At 39.7% G+C, this 15,000-nt stretch overlaps 1 long non-coding RNA gene across 1 annotated transcript in view; it reads left to right on the top strand.

The window, feature by feature from the left end:
• Nucleotides 1–12,918, top strand: part of LOC135216745 (uncharacterized) — a 142,586-nt gene extending 129,668 nt beyond the window's left edge. The window contains exon 3 of the long non-coding RNA XR_010314906.1: nt 12,763–12,918. This is a non-coding gene — a long non-coding RNA (uncharacterized LOC135216745). The remainder of the gene's footprint in view (nt 1–12,762) is intronic.
• Nucleotides 12,919–15,000: the final 2,082 nt, after the last annotated feature.

The following is a 15,000-nucleotide window of genomic DNA, read 5'->3' as shown; positions in this document are numbered from 1 at the left end:
CAAAAAATCAGGCCACTCGCAAAAAGAGTAACTCACCTTTAGTTGCCAAGAATACAACGGAAGTTGGAGTGGACCTACAGTCCACATTGCTACTGCAATGTCAAACTAGTGGTTTGTCACAGCGTGATTAAACTGTCAAAGATTTTACACATATTTTCGAGATACCATCACAGGGAATTAGGGAGTTGGCAGATTTTAAGTATGATGTCAAGAAGTGAAGTCTCTCTCTCTCTCTCTCTCTCTCTCTCTCTCTCTCTCTCTCTCTCTCTCTCTCTCTCTCTCTCTCTCTCTCAGATTTTGAGACTGGTAGCATTACATTATTATTATTATTATTATTATTATTATTATTATTATTATTCAGAGGATGAACCCCATCCATATGGAACAAGTTCACCAAAGGGGCCATTCACTTTAAATTCAAGTTTCCAAAGAACATGTTCATTAGAATGAAGTAACAGAAGGTAATGGGAAACACAGAAAGAAAGGTAAGATCAATGAGTCAAAAGAAAAAAACCGATTAACAACTTAATAAATATATAAAAATGTAAGTAAATGAGTAAAATACACGAATTGTATTAGTGTAGCAATGCATTGCATCTTCGCTCAAACTTTTCAAGGTCTGGCGATGTCATGTGAATGACAGAGGAATATTGTGATACCGTTGCAACTGGGTATGTATGCTCTTTCCTCGTGTCATATTTTAACTATATTTACCCGAACTGTTGATAGCAGAAGTCACAAAAGACCAGGAGAGTCGAGATTGCTATCTGCGGTATCCGTCAAGTGCTATCTCGAGGCATTTGTCCAGATCACTGGTTGTCAGCTGTCGAAAGTAAGTATGCGCATTATTTCACTACTTATCGAACGCCGGGGAATCTTTTGGTCTTCCGCCATTAGGCGACCTCTCTTTGTTCATCTGATGTCGTAACCTTTGTTTGAATACGTCTTGGATGCCGATATTATCCCTAGTTGGGGCAGGGGTTCTATTGTCGTGTTTACGCGTCATGAATGTATGTATGACTGAGTTTCTGGCGCACGGATACACAGATAACCCGTAAGGGGAGGTAGGGCCATCAGTGCAACTTACGCGGTGCACTGTAAGCGTTGCTACTTGAGGTTCTTTGCAGCGTCCCTTCGTCTCCTAGCTGCAATCCCTTTCATTTCTTTCGCCGTACCTCCGTTGATATTCTATTTCGTCCATCTTACTTCCCAACCTCTCCTAACAGTTATTTCATTGTGAACTGCTTTGAGGTTTTCCTCCTGTTACACCTATAGAACCTTTTTACCCTGAGTTTGCCTCTCAGAGTTGAATGATATTGTACGTTCCAGCGTTTCTCCTTTTATATTCCAGAATACCACGGGGATATGTACAAGAGAACAGACATCAGTTCTAAGGACACTGAGTGGAAACAAGTCATTTCATTCAATCGTAAGGAGAAAGTCAGCCAATAGAGGCATTATATTCTGAACACCGAATCTCAGACCACCACCGCGAACCGCCTTGAGAGTCAAAGATATCTGTTATATATCTTCGGACAGAACAATTTGCGACGGATTCCTGGAGAGGTCTGAGGAGACGGTTGCCTCGTCCAGCTGACGTCTGCTTTATCGTCAGGTGTGATCGAGATGACTTCAGTTGCTGCTGCTGCCGCTTGCGTCATTCTTTGTTGTTGCAGCCTGCGTCCTTCGCAGTTTTTGACTTCTGTTGTTTCAGCCTGTGTCCTATGCAGTGTGACTTCTGTTGTTGCAGCCTGTGTCCTATGCAGTTGTTTTGACTTCGGTTGTTGCAGCTGTGTCCTAGCAGTTTTTGACTCTGTTGTTGCAGCCTGTGTCGTCGTAGTGTTGGACTTTCTGTTGTTGCAGCCTGTGTCCTCCGCAGTTTGTTGAACTTCTGTTGTTGCAAAAAAAACCTGCTTCTACGCAGTTGTTGACATCTGTTGTTGCAGCCTGCTTCCATACACAGTTGTTGACTTCGTTGTTGCAGCCTGCGTCCTCAGCCAGTTGTTGACTTCTGTTGTTGCAGCCTGCGTCCTACGCAGTTGTTGACATCTGTTGTGCAGCCTGCGTCTACGCAGTTTTTGACTCTGTTGTTGCAACCCGCGTCCTACGCAGTACTTCTGTTGTTGCAGCCTGTGTCCGTTCATAGTTGTTGACTTCTGTGTTGCAGGCCTGTTATGTCGTTTTCTCGTATGTTGTTGACTTCTGTTGTGCAGCCTGTGTTCGTTCGTAGTTTGTTGACATCTGTTGTTGCAGCCTGTGTACGTTCATAGTTGTTGACGTTCCTGTTGTTGCAGGCCTTGTTAGTGCCTACGCAGGTTGTTGACTTTCTGTTTTGTTGCAACCTGCATCCTACGCAGTTTTTGACTTCTGTTGTTGCAGCCTGCGTTCTATGAAGTTTTGACTTCTGTTGTTCAGCCTGAGTCGTTCAGTTGTTGACTTCTGTTGTTGCAACCTGCGCCCTACGCAGTTGTTGACTTCTGTTGTTGCAGCCTGTGTCCTTGACAGTTGTTGACATCTGTTGTGCATCATGCTTCCTACGCAGTGTTGACTTCTGCTGTTGCAGCCGCAATCGTTCAGATGTGACTTCTGCCCAGTTGCAGCCTGCATCGTTCAGATGTTGACTTCGTTGTTGCAACCTGCGTCTACGCAGTTGTGAATTCTGTTGGTGCAGCCTGCTACTACGAGTTGTTGACTTCTGTTGTTGCAACCTGCGTCCAACGCAGTTGTTGACTTCTGTTGTTGCAACCTGCGGCCTACGCAGTTTTTGACTTCTGTTGTTGCAGCCTGTGTCCTACGCAGTTGTTGACTTCTGTTGTTGCAGCCTGTGTCGTTCGTTGTTGTTGACTTTTGTTGTTGCAGCCTGTGTCCTACGCAGTTGTTGACTTCTGTTGTTGCAGCCTGTGTCCTTCGCAGTTGTTGACTTCTGTTGTTGCAGCCTGCGTCCTTGGCAGTTGTTGACTTCTGTTGTTGCAGCCTGTGTCCTTCGCAGTTGTTGACTTCTGTTGTTGCAGCCTGTGTCCTTCGCAGTTGTTGACTTCTGTTGTTGCAGCCTGCGTCCTTGGCAGTTGTTGACTTCTATTGTTGCAGCCTGCGTTGTTCAGTTGTTGACTTCTGTTGTTGCAACCTGCGCCCTACGCATTTTTGCAGTTGTTTGACTTTGTTATGCACCTGTTATGCCAACTGTTATTGCACCTTCTGTTATTGCAACCTGCCTCCTATGCAGTTTTTGACTTCTGTTGTTCAGCCTGCGTCGTTCAGTTGTTGACTTCTGTTGTTGCAACCTGCGTCCTACGCAGTTGTTGACTTCTGTTGTTGCAGCCTGCATCCTATGCAGTTGTTGACTTCTGTTGTTGCAGCCTGTGTCCTTCGCAGTTGTTGACTTCTGTTGTTGCAGCCTGTGTCCTACGCAGTTGTTGACTTCTGTTGTTGCAGCCTGCGTCGTTCAGTTGTTGACTTCTGTTGTTGCAACCTGCGTCCTTGGCAGTTGTTGACTTCTGTTGTTGCAACCTGCATCCTTGGCAGTTGTTGAATTCTATTGTTGCAGCCTGCGTCGTTCAGTTGTTGACTTCTGTTGTTGCAACCTGCGTCCTTGGCAGTTGTTGACTTCTGTTGTTGCAACCTGCATCCTTGGCAGTTGTTGACTTCTGTTGTTGCAGCCTGCGTCGTTCAGTTGTTGACTTCTGTTGTTGCAGCCTGCGTCCTTCGCAGTTGTTGACTTCTGTTGTAGCAGCCTGCGTCCTTGGCAGTTGTTGACTTCTGTTGTTGCAACCTGCGTCCTTGGCAGTTGTTGACTTCTGTTGTTGCAGCCTGCGTCCTTGGCAGTTGTTGACTTCTGTTGTTGCAGCCTGCGTCCTTGGCAGTTGTTGGCTTCTGTTGTTGCAGCCTGCGTCCTTGGCAGTTGTTGACTTCTGTTGTTGCAGCCTGCGTCCTTGGCAGTTGTTGACTTCTGTTGTTGCAGCCTGCGTCCTTGGCAGTTGTTGACTTCTGTTGTTGCAGCCTGCGTCCTTCGCAGTTGTTGACTTCTGTTGTTGCAGCCTGCGTCCTTCGCAGTTGTTGACTTCTGTTGTTGCAGCCTGCGTCCTTGGCAGTTGTTGACTTCTGTTGTTGCAACCTGCGTCCTTGGCAGTTGTTGACTTCTGTTGTTGCAACCTGCGTCCTTGGGAGTTGTTGACTTCTGTTGTTGCAGCCTGCGTCCTTGGCAGTTGTTGACTTCTGTTGTTGCAGCCTGCGTCCATCGCAGTTGTTGACTTCTGTTGTTGCAGCCTGCGTCCTTCGCAGTTGTTGACTTCTGTTGTTGCAGCCTGCGTCCTTGGCAGTTGTTGACTTCTGTTGTTGCAACCTGCGTCCTTGGCAGTTGTTGACTTCTGTTGTTGCAACCTGCGGCCTACGCAGTTGATGAATTCTGTTGTTGCAGCCTGCGTCCTTGGCAGTTGTTGACTTCTGTTGTTGCAACCTGCATCCTTGGCAGTTGTTGACTTCTGTTGTTGCAGGCTGCGTCCTTCGGAGTTGTTGACTTCTGTTGTTGCAGCCTGCGTCCTTCGCAGTTGTTGACTTCTGTTGTTGCAGCCTGCGTCCTTCACAGTTGTTGACTTCTGTTGTTGCAGCCTGCGACTTCGCAATTGTTGACTTCTGTTGTTGCAGCCTGCGTCCTTGGCAGTTGTTGACTTCTGTTGTTGCAACCTGCGTCCTTGGCAGTTGTTGACTTCTGTTGTTGCAGCCTGTGTCCTTCGCAGTTGTTGACTTCTGTTGTTGCAGCCTGCATCGTTCTCCTGATGTCATCCATGAATCCTGAGGGCGCTCTCCTCCTCACCTGTTGCTTGCTTACCCCACGAGATCTCATGCCAAAGTTTCAGCAGACTGTGCGAAGTATTGTGCCTAGAAGTAAAACAAATATATAGATATTATGGTTCCTCTCTCTGTTCACAGATTTTCCTGTCAACTTAAAAATCATATTCTATGAATCTATACTTCCGTCTGCATAGCTATATCCATATAAAGCCAGATCGTAGTGGCTTGTTTACTGTTGGCATTCTGATGTGAAATGGCTTTTCTGCTCTTTTTAAAGATCTGGGTTCTTTCACTCTGTGGTTTGAGTTATGGTGTGATAATTATTGAACATCCCCATCAGTTTTATGCGTTGGAAGGTTTTTTTTCTTCTTCGCTGTGTTTAGCGGCGTAGTTAATTTATTTCACGATTATTGGAAGATTTAATTGAAGTGAATGAACACGCCCATATATATACGTATATATATATATACCGAGATCACATACAGACACACACACACACACACACACACACACACATATATATATATATATATATATATATATATATATATATATATATATATATGTGTGTGTGTGTGTGTGTGTCTGTGTCTGTATGTGAGCTCGGTATATATATATATATATATATATATATATATATATATATATGGGCGTGTTTACTATCATGGCTGTTCATTCATCTTCCAATAAATCGTTGAATAATAAACGTTGATATTACACACACACACATATATATATATATATATATATATATAATATATATTATATATATAGTATTATATTATATTTGTGTGTGTGTGTGTGTGTGTGTGTGGTCTGTATGTGAGCTCGGTATAATATATATATAATATATATATATATATATATATATATATATATACACGTATTATATAATTGGGCGTGTTCATTCACTTCAATTAAATCTTCCAATAATCGTGAAATAAATTAAACACACATACACACGCACACACACACACACACACATATATATATATATATATATATATATATATATATATATATATATATATATATATATATATATATATGTGTGTGTGTGTGTGTGTGTGTGTGTGTGTGTGTGTGTGTGAGTGTGTGTGTTTAATCATTGACTCCTTTTTGGGAAAGCGTCGAATCTACTTAAAACATTTTATATTTATTATTATCTGCGTCTACGATGATTTTAGCATATATTTATATTTGTATTTTTGTATATGTTTGGGTTAGATTTTGTGGCTTAAACTTATGAATGTTTAATATTGCAAATATTGAACCTTGAATATCCTTTAATATCGGTTTCACAACTTGCATCCAAAGGGAATTGTACGTAAAGATAAGCGCATCTGCCCCGTCCAAGATTCAGACTTCAGTCTTTGGTTTAGATCGGTGATAGAAAGTCGACTTTGGCCATTCGTCCATCAAGAGTCAATATGTTATTCTCAAAAACATTTTGCACCGTTGCTCGTTCCATTGGAGAATGTAGCCTTAATTAACTAATAGGTCTTTTTTTCCTCTCTCAGTCGTGTATACGTCACTGATGTGTCACTTGCCAAGTCATAAAGAAGGCTATAATGAGTGCTTCGTCATCAGTACCTCAAATTGAACGCGCATACCCGAAATATATCTTTATGTGAGTTCGGTAAATTGAACGTTTCAAATTGAACCCTCATGCCCGAAATGTCTGTATGTGAGTTCGGTAAATTTAGCGTCTCAAATTGAACGCGTATACTCGAAATTTCTCTTGAAGTGAGCTCGATAACATTAGCGCCTCAAATTGAACGCATGTAACCGAAATATTTTTCTATAAGTTTTTGACAGGACTTCTGTTTGCTTCGCACAGTCTCTTTAACCTGTCCTCAGCCTGGAAAAAAAATAAAATAAAATAAAAGCAACCAGGGAAGTCCTTGACCAACTTTGTCGCCTTCCAAAAAATCCCTGGAAGTTTCGGAAGTGAGCCCTCGTTTATGACAACATCCGAGACTGTCGAGCGGATAGTCGCTCGATCCGAGTTTTTTTTTTTTTTTTTTTTTTTTTTTTTTTTTTTTTTTTTTGGGGGAGGTGTTCATAAGTTTTTTTTTTACAAGGGGTCCATTTGCTCAACTTTTTTTCTTTATATTTATTGAGGGAGGGGAGAGAGTTTTGTTCCTTTGTGAGGGGTTGGCCTTTCCTAATTTGTATGCTATATTCCATTCCTAGGGTCATGGCTTCTAGATGTATACGTACGAGTATATATAAAATTGCAACTTGAATCAAACTTTCATGAATAGCGCGTTTATACTAAGCGTAAATCTCTCTCTCTCTCTCTCTCTCTCTCTCTCTCTCTCTCTCTCTCTCTCTCTCTGTTCTTGAGGTGCATCTGTGAATGCAGAGTAAAACATGCTCCTAGAGATAAGTGAGCGCACGATGTCTCCTCGGACGGACTAACAAGTCTTTGAGACATCCTAATCCTTGTAACTCATTGTAACATCACGCGATTTACCCTTGATGTTAGAATTTTCTTCCTTTGTTTAATGCCAAAAACGATTAGACAAACGTGTTTAGAAGAAATGTGAAGTCAAACTTAGGAAATGAGGAATCGAAACTCGTATGAGTTTTATATATGGGAAGAAATGAGAGTGGAAGAAAATCAGAGGAGATTTCAAACAAACAAAACGCAGGAACCAAGCAGGTGTTTTTACTTGTCATTTACAGAAAGGAAAATGTCGAGTCGAGTTATCAAGCAGGTGTTTCTCCTTCTCATTTACAGAAGGAAAATGTCAAGTTATGAAGCAGGTGTTTTCCCTTGTCATTTTCAGAAAGGAAAAATGTCGAGTTATCAAACAGGAGTTTTCCCTTGTCTCAAACAGGTGTTTTCCCTTGTCAGTTACAGAAAGGAAAAATGTCGAATTATCAAACAGAAGTTTTCCCTTGTCTCAAACAGGTGTTTTCCCTTGTCAGTTACAGAAAGGAAAAATGTCGAATTATCAAACAGGTGTTTCCCCTTGTCATTTTCAGAAAGGAAAAATGTCGAGTTATCAAACAGAAGTTTTCCCTTGTCTCAAACAGGTGTTTTCCCTTGTCATTTACAGAAAGGAAAAATGTCGAATTATCAAACAGGTGTTTCCCCTTGTCATTTACAGAAAGGAAAAATGTCGAGTTATCAAACAGGTGTTTTCCCTTGTCTCAAACAGGTGTTTTCCCTTGTCTCAAACAGGTGTTTTCCCTTGTCTCAAACAGGTGTTTTCCCCTGTCTCAAACAGGTGTTTTCCCCTCTCTCAAACAGGTGTTTTCCCTTGTCTCAAACTGGTGTTTTCCCTTGTCTCAAACAGGTGTTTTCCCTTGTCTCAAATAGGTGTTTTCCCTTGTCTCAAACAGGCGTTTTCCCTTGTCTCAAACAGGTGTTTTCCCTTGTCTCAAACAGGTGTTTTCCCTTGTCTCAAACAGGTGTTTTCCCCTGTCTCAAACAGATGTTTTCCCCTGTCTCAAACAGGTGTTTTCCCTTGTCTCAAACAGGTGTCTTAAACAGGTGTTTTCCCTTGTCTCAAACAGGTGTTTTCCCTTGTCTCAAACAGGTGTTTTCCCCTGTCTCAAACAGGTGTTTTCCCTTGTCTCAAACAGGTGTTTTCCCTTGTCTCAAACAGGTGTTTTCCCCTGTCTCAAACAGGTGTTTTCCCCTCTCTCAAACAGGTGTTTTCCCTTGTCTCAAACAGGTGTTTTCCCTTGTCTCAAACAGGTGTTTTCCCTTGTCTCAAACAGGTGTTTTCCCCTGTCTCAAACAGGTGTTTTCCCCTGTCTCAAACAGGTGTTTTCCCCTCTCTCAAACAGGTGTTTTCCCTTGTCTCAAACAGGTGTTCTCCCTTGTCTCAAACAGGCATTTTCCCTTGTCATTTACAGAAAGGAAAAATGTCGAATTATCAAACAGGTGTTTTCCCTTGTCATTTACAGAAAGGAAAAATGTCGAATTATCAAACAGGTGTTTTCCCTTGTCATTTACAGAAAGGAAAAATGTCGAGTTATCAAACAGGTGTTTTCCCTTGTCATTTACAGAAAGGAAAAATGTCGAGTTATCAAACAGGTGTTTTCCCTTGTCATTTACAGAAAGGAAAAATGTCGAGTTATCAAACAGGTGTTTTCCCTTGTCTCAAACAGGTGTTTTCCCTTGTCTCAAACAGGGTGTTTTTCCCCTGTCTCAAAACAGGTGTTTTCCCTTGTCTCAAACCCGGTGTTTTTCCCTTGTCTCAAACAGTTTTTCCCTTGTCCTAAAAACAATGTTTTCCCCTCTCTCAAAGGTGTTTTCCCCCTTCTCAAACAGGTGTCCCCTGTCTCAAACAGGTGTTTTCCCCTTTCCTCACAGGTGTTTTCCCCTGTCTCAAACAGGTGTTTTCCCTGTCTCAAACAGGTGTTTTCCCTTGTCTCAAACAGGTGTTTTCCCTTGTCTCAAACAGGTGTTTTCCCTTGTCTCAAACAGGTGTTTTCCCTTGTCATTTACAGAAAGGAAAAATGTCGAATTATCAAACAGGTGTTTTCCCTTGTCAATTACAGAAAGGAAAAATGTCGAGTTATCAAACAGGTGTTTTCCCTTGTCATTTACAGAAAGGAAAAATGTCGAGTTATCAAACAGGTGTTTTCCCTTGTCATTTACAAAAAGAAAAATGTTGAGTTTATCAAAACAGGTGTTTTGTTTCGCTTGTCATTTATTTACAAAAAGAAAAATGTTGAGTTATCAAGCAGGTTTTTCTCCTTGTCATTTACAGAAGGAAAGATGTCGAGTTATCAAGTTGGTGTTTATCCTTGCTATCTAACGAAAGGAAAATCTCTAGTTATTAAGTAGATGTTTTTACTTGTCATTTACAGAAAGGAAAATGCCGAGTTATCAAGTAGGTATTTTTCCTTGTCATTTACAGAAAGGAAAATACCTAGTTATCAAGCAACGCAGGTGTTTTCCCTTGCCATTTACTGAAGAAATAATGTCGAGATGGTTTCGTTCCAAAACCAAGTAGCAGTTTTTCCTTGGCATTTACAGAATGAAAAATATAAGTTTGCTTTCAATTCAAACCAAGCAACTGTTCCTACCCCCCATTTTTTTTTTTTCTCTCCCTCACATCATCCAGCTCTCTTTCTCTCTCTCCCTTTGTCCAAAAAGGCCTATGTATCCTCCTGCCTTTTCTTCCTCTGATTCTGGAATAGAAAAAACTGCCTTCATCTAAAAAGGCTTCGTCTGTTCCCGACCGACGCTCACTTTTCATTCTCTTGAATATCAATCCTCCTATTGAAAAGTGTTTCTTTTTTTCTTTTTTTTTCAGTCCTCGATATGCAGTCCTTCTCTCTCTCTCTCTCTCTCTCTCTCTCTCTCTCTCTCTCTCTCTCTCTCTCTCTCTCTCTCTCTCTCCTTTCATTTGCTTTATATCACTTCTTTTATGATCCCTGATGTGCAGCTGTCTTCTCTGGCCAAAGTTGTTTTTAAATTATTTTAAAATTTTCAGCTCAGAATGTCTCACGTAAGTCGTGATTCCTATTCTAACCCATTATCACTCTTCTCCATTCCATTTTGAAAGTGACTGTGCCTGAAGTCTGCTCAGAATCATCCTATCTCCTTGGTTAGGATTTCTTATGTATTCTGAAATTTTAAAGTTTTTTTTTTTTTATTTGTTTATTTTTTTTATGTCGAACATCAACCTGTGTTTTGTAACGCTGGAAAATCTCGTATCCTTCATTTTTCAGACTCAAGAATTTCCTGGCTTAACTATTCTGAAAAAAATAAATGACCAGAGATATAAAATATGTCCGGGTTTTTTTTTTTCCCCGGAATATCTGGGCGTACTGTCAAACTTTCTTTTATCGGTGGGGAACTGCCTTTGGGATTGGCACTGAAACGCTGGACTTTAGTCTTGAAATTCAGCGTACTCTATTGTTAAAATTTACTGTGTGTTTTAACTTTTATGATATTTTTTTAGCGTTTATTATAGTTATTACATTGATCAGGATCCCTTCAATTCAAGAGCATATTCATATGATGGCATCATTCATCGACCCATAAGTATAGTTGGTTAAGAGTTATTTCTCACTATACCAGGATTATTAGCCAGTGTCGTGAGCGAAAGTTAGATGGTTCAAGATATGTTATGAAATAAATTTCAATATTTGATTTTTGTTGCATTGATCCATAATCGCTTATGGAAGGGTGTTTGAAATTTAAGCAGAATAAATTCATTACAGAGTGACCTTCACATTCTGTAAATATAAAAGGTTTTATCTCTCTCTCTCTCTCTCTCTCTCTCTCTCTCTCTCTCTCTCTCTCTCTCTCTCTCTCTCTCTCTGAGACAGAAACAGCTTATTAATTCTGTCATAGATTGGACTTTATATTCTATAAATATAGTAGATTATGCTTTTTTTTTATCGCTGTGCCTACGTGATTATGCTCTCTCTCTCTCTCTCTCTCTCTCTCTCTCTCTCTCTCTCTCTCTCTCTCTCTCTGGTGGACACGGAATGACATATTAATGTCATTTTCATTAGGACCACGTCACTTTTACGATGATGGATGCCCCCGATTCTGAAAGAAGGATATGCAGCGAAACTCTCATGAGGTCTGTACAGACACTGGTCCATTAGTATCACCGGTGTACCCAAGGCCAATTGCTGGGACCTACGACGGTCATTCATCGCTGAAAGGGGTAATTGATTCCCAAAAAGGTTTGAAGGGTGTAAGGGAAACCAGACAGTTGCTCCGTGAAACAATTGTTTATAGATGGAGGAAAGCGAGGTGAAAGGATGAGAATATGCACAGAGGTACAGTAAAAGGAATGCAAGGGGTTGCAGCTGGGAGCCGAAGGGACGCTGCGAAGAACATTAGGTAGTGCTTACAGTGCACCACGTGACGGGGAATGATCGATCACTTAATTTTTTCTTTTCAGTCAGGGTAACTATGAACCTTACCCAAACCTCACCCCCCCAAAAAAAAAAAAAAAAAAAAAAAAAAATGGGCGTGTCCCTTCACCAGCCAAGTCATTTGGCATGATGTGAGTCACATGATTGATTTACATGCAGTTTTTACGGTATTGCTCGCGTGCGCGCGCCTATCACACATTCATACGCACGTTATCCGCGTACGTGGCTTCGTACTTGATGAATGCTTGGCATGTGAGCTGCCATGATGGGCACTCCAAATGTGCCAAGTTTTTAAGTCGACCGCTGTTTTGGGACAGATTTGGATGCTGTCATCGGCAGGAGTTTGCGTTCGAGAGAAGTCTTAGTTTAATTTGGTAACAAAATGCGTGGTGCTTATAAGACAATTGTGAGTCGTGTTGTAGGAGGTCATATTTAGTAATAGTCTGAGTAGAAAAGACTTTCATAAATTAATATAGTACCCTTACGTAGGTCTTGACAGTGTAAAGGCATTTGTCATCGTTATAGTTGAGCATGTGTGTATAGTGTATGTGTATAATATATATGTATATTGTATATATATATAATATATATATATATATATATATTATATATATATATATATAATATATATATAGGGAAACTTTTGATGCAATGCAGTTATATCAGTAACATTACATATGAAAGTGTATATATATATATTAAATATATATATATATATATATATATATATATATATATATATACACACACACACACACATATATATATATATATATATGTATGTATGTATATATAATGTATATATATATGTATAAAGTTTTTTTTATGATACTCGGTGCTGTTGCAATAGTTTCCTTATGGTATTTTTGCCTGAGCTGTTTGTAGATTAAAAAAAAAAAGTAGGATATATAGGGATTTGATCTTGTCCGGCAAATTGCTATTTTTCAGCTCTACGGTGAACTGGCTTATTGTTTATATCTCTTGCTGTTCAGTGAAATTAATTTTAAAATTATTATTTTATTTGCTATAACTTTTTATTGTGAGATGAGTTATTACTCTCTCACTTAGTTTCTCAGTCATTAATAAATGTTTTTTTTTTTTCTTCCGCAGATAAGGATGCCTCCAAAAAAGGTTAGTGTGTCTGTATTCGTCCGCCGGATTAGATAAGTACAATCTTACGTCAGAAGTCGCAGTAATAATTATTGTGTGGAACGTATTTGTAAACCATTGCGTTTCATTCTCAAACAGAAGTTAGTTATTACGTTTTTGTTCATTTCTGCCCTGTAACTTGTTTAAAAACATTTGAATTAATTACATGATTAATGCTCTCATTTCAGTAGTCATGGTGCTCTGTCATCTTTAGTCAAGATTCATAGCGGCGTCCCTTAGGCATCTAGCTACAACCCCTTCCATTCCTTTTAATTTTACCTCCGTTCGTATTCGCTTTCTTCCATCTTACTTCCCGCCCTCTCTCAACAACTTGTTTCACAGTTCAACTGCTTAGAAGTTTTCTTCTTGTCACGTCTTTCAGGCTATTTTACTCTCAGTTTCCCTTTCAGTGCTGAATGATCTCATGGGTCCCAGTGCTTCTTGGGCTTTGGTCTAAATTTTATGTTACATAACTTTTATCATTTCGTTAGTTCGCTAGTTAGTCTTCCTTATTTCCCCTTTCGTCTAGCTTCTAAATACTCTTACTGAACCCTATTTGATCCACCTTCTCCCCAGTTGTTCCTCCCACTTCTTATTCCTCGCTATTAGTCCTTTCTTCAACTTTCCTAGTACCCTTACTAAACCGTATTTACTTCACCTTCTCCCTAGTTGCTCCTCTACTCGCTCCTTCCATATCAAAACACTCCCCTTCGTTATTCATGTATTCATGGCGATGGAAAAATAGAAGTTGATGAAATAACCCAGGGGAGAATTGAGGCAGAACTTAAGGTCGGGGGGGGGGGGGGGGGAGCGAAAAGTGCTTTGCAGGGAGGCAGCTGCAAAGAGAAAGTTTGGCGAGCGAAAGAAAGTTGGGAGTAAAAGTTGCAGTTGAAGGGATGCTGTCTGAAGGAAATGAAGGGCTTGTATTGGTACACACAGGGGTCATTCTGAAGGGTCCTTGACTTCGTTTCACAAAGGAGGTGGACTCGATTGGAGAGAGGAAGTGAGTATTCTACACATTTAAGAATGTCAGGAAAAAAAATGTTAGAAAGGGAATTAATTGTAAAAGTCAAGCTGAAAGTGGATGGATTGATGGGTGATTTGGGGTGCAGGGTGTCTGGAGAATTATACTATGAAGAAATGACTGCAGAAGGTACAAGCCAGATAAATAATTGTCCCTTTGCATGGCAGACTCAGTGATAGAATGGTATTCCAGACATAAATCCTAGTATTGCTCTAGCTTTCCAGATGTGTCAGTCATAATATAGCTTTATTTTTCCAGCTATATCAAGCATAATATTGATCTAGTTTTCCAGGTATATTAGTCATAATATTGCTGTAGTTTTTAAGACATAAATCCAAGTTTTGCTTTAGTTTTAAGACTTTTAAATCCTAATGTTGTCCTAATTTTAAGACTTATCAATCCTAACATTGCTCTAGTTTTCAAGACTTATCAATCCTAATATTGCTCTAGTTTTCAAGACTTATCAACAATCCTCATATATATATATATATATATATACTATATATATATATATATATATATATATATATATATATATATATCTATATATATATATATATATATATATATATATATATACACGCATATACATACACACACATACACATATATTTTTTAACAAAAAATGTAATTGCTACTGGACTTGTACAGTGAAATAAAATTTCGTACTAATATATATCTATATATATATATATATATATATATATATATATATATATATATACTATATATATATATTGCTAGTGTATAAGATTTTATTGTACAACACAAATCCAGGTAAGGAAAATATTACTTTGAAATTGATTGAAATACGAGAAGTTCCTCTTTAATAATAATCCCAGCCGACAAGCGAAGTTCAGGAAGTGTTAAATCGCGAATCAATAATTAATAGGCGCAATATTTGACTGGCGACGAGCAGCATCCCTGCATGAATTTGTCGACTGCCTCCTCCTCCTCCTCCTCCTCCTCCTCCTCCTCCTCCTCCTCGTTTCCTGAGATCGTGTATCGATCTTGTGCTTTCGAAGAAGAAGAAGAATCATCTTTAAAAAGCCATGTGCGAGATACTTCTGGCCGTGACTGATCATGCAGTTTGGCTTTCGTTCGAAATTGGGAAGGTCTCTGAAGTCTCTTACTGCGCTGGGATTGTGTGGCCTGGAATCCTACTGTACTCTTCA

This window comes from Macrobrachium nipponense, chromosome 6, assembly GCF_015104395.2.
Source record: "Macrobrachium nipponense isolate FS-2020 chromosome 6, ASM1510439v2, whole genome shotgun sequence".
Lineage (NCBI taxonomy): Eukaryota > Metazoa > Arthropoda > Malacostraca > Decapoda > Palaemonidae > Macrobrachium > Macrobrachium nipponense.
The sequence above is the reverse complement of the archived record's forward strand: the minus strand, read 5'-3'. Positions and strand labels throughout refer to the sequence as shown.